Source organism: Tuber melanosporum (genome assembly GCF_000151645.1).
Source record: "Tuber melanosporum whole genome shotgun sequence assembly, scaffold_7, strain Mel28".
In the NCBI taxonomy this organism is placed as follows: Eukaryota; Fungi; Ascomycota; class Pezizomycetes; order Pezizales; family Tuberaceae; genus Tuber; species Tuber melanosporum.
Genome location: NW_003299117.1, coordinates 37,196 through 39,738, shown reverse-complemented (window position 1 = coordinate 39,738; position 2,543 = coordinate 37,196).

Below are 2,543 nucleotides of genomic sequence, written 5' to 3'. Positions count from 1 at the left end.
AGATGCAGCAAGATAAGAGAGTCGGGATACAAAAACTGGACCAAGAAGCAAAGGTGTCTACCAAGGGTTCCAAAGGGGCAGCAGGACATGACCTGTATGCCAACAAAGGAATCAAGATACCTGCTAACAGGCAGGTAATAATAGTAACAGGAATAGTCATCGGACTACCAGAAGGCACCTATGGACGAATAGCATGCCGCAGTGGTCTAGCCGTCAAACATCAACTCATGACTATGGCAGGGGTGATAGACGTCGACTATACAGGTGAAATCAAAATGGTCCTGGCCAACCTGGCTTAAAAGGACTATGAAGTCCAAAAAGGTGATCGAATAGTACAGTTGATCATCAAAAAGATCCACAAAGAGGCTCTACACGAAGTAGATCAACTGGAAGAAACCACAAGAGGAGATAAGGGATTTAGAAGCATGGACCAAAACCAGCCCGATATAACAAAAAGCATCGAGATCAAAGAGATTACAGCACACGCCTTTGGATGGTACTATCGAAGAGGAGATACAGCAGAAATTCTCAAATGGACATACGAAGACGAAAAAGCGGTCCTAGCGAAAATCAACATCAGCGCGGAACTAGCAATCTAAAACAAGAAATACCAAAGCAAAAAGGGATGAAATGAATTGATTCCAAAGGAATATCATCAATTCACGAACCTATTCCAAGAAGAGGAAGCTACGGAGCTACTACCTCAAAGACCAGGAATCAATCACGAAATTCAGCTGGATAAAGTCGAGAAAACAGGAAAAACAAAAGAGATTCCCTATAAGAAGTTACACCCACTAGGAGAAGAAGAGCTTGAAGAACTTAGGAAGTACATCGAGCAGAACTTAAAGCGAGGATAGATCAGAGACTACTTCGTATCAAGAGGATCCCCAATACTATTCGTCAAAAAGAAAGATGGAAAAATGAGACTCTGGGTGGACTACAGAGCCCTCAATTCTGTTACCAAGAAAGATCGATATCCACTACCCTTGATTGGGAAAGCACGGAATAGACTGCGGTCAGCAAAATACTTCACCAAACTTGATATCAAGGATGCATACCACAATATACATATCAAGGCGGGGGACGAATGGAAGACTACATTCGCCTCGAGATACGGAATGTTCGAATACTAGGTTATGCCTATTGGGCTAACCAATGCACTGGCTTCATTCCAGAGATGGATCAGCAAGGTACTCAATAAGTACCTCAATATATGTTGCATCGTATACTTAGATGATGTACTCATCTAGTCAGAAAACATGCAACAACACCAGAAGGATATCAGCAATATCATGGCCGCAATACAAGAATCAGGAATGAAGATCAAAGCAACAAAATACCAATTCCATAAAGAAGAAACCGAATACCTCGGATTTATCATCAATCGAAGCGGAGTCAAGGTCGACCCAGTCAAAAAAGCAGTAATATGGGATTGGGCCAAGCCAAACAACAAAACAGATGTTCAATGCTTTATAAGATTCTTCAACTTTTATCGAAGATTCATAGAGGGATTTAGCAGGCTTGCAAAACCACTCTACAACCTAACAAAGAAAGACTAGAAATGGGAATGAGGAGAAACGGAACACAAAGCATATGATGCAATACGAACACATCTAACATCAGTGCCCATCCTGGTTCATTGTGATCCAAACCGAAGGACAATGATCGAAACGGACGCCTTAAAATATGTGTGCTTGGGCATACTATCTCAACAATGCAAAGACAGGAAATAGAGGCCAGTGTCTTAGCAATCCAAGACAATGACCCCTGCAGAGTGCAACTACGATGTTGCAAACAAAGAACTATTAGCGATAGTTCAAGCATTAAAGGAATAGAGGAGATACGTTCTGAACAATGACCATCCAGTGCGAGTTCTAACCGACCATAAGAATTTGATCCTGTTCAGGACTACGAAAGAACTGAACTACCGCCAGATAAGGTGGATGGAACACCTTGGCAAATACAACTTCAAAATCGAATACCGACCAGGCAAAGAGAGTGGAAAGCCAGATGCTCTCACAAAGATTGCAAGCGACAAGCTACAAACAAAAGATGAAAGAATCAAACAAAAAACATGAACACTATTACCAAAAACCTACTTCGAGGTAATGGAGGTTATCCAATTCACCTCAACTGAGGAAAGGGAAATTGTGAAGGCCAATGAAAGAGACAAAACAATTCAGGCAATAAGACAAGCATGGAAGGAAGGAAAAAAGAAGATAAAGGAAATTGCTCTAGGTTTATGCCAGTAGAAAAATGGAAATATGTAGTATGACGGAAAACAATGGATTCCAGAAAAAGAAGAGATAAGGACAGACATCATATGACAACACCACAATATCCGAGTGGCAGGACACGGAGGAACAGCTAAAACTACGGAATTCATCACCAGGTCATTCCATTCGTCAGGATTGTGTGAAGATGTCAAACAATATGTCAACAACTGGGACATATACCAAAGGACGAAAACGGCTAAACACGAACCATATGGATTACTGAAATCGAACGAAGTTCCCGAACGACCATGGAAAACAATTACCTTC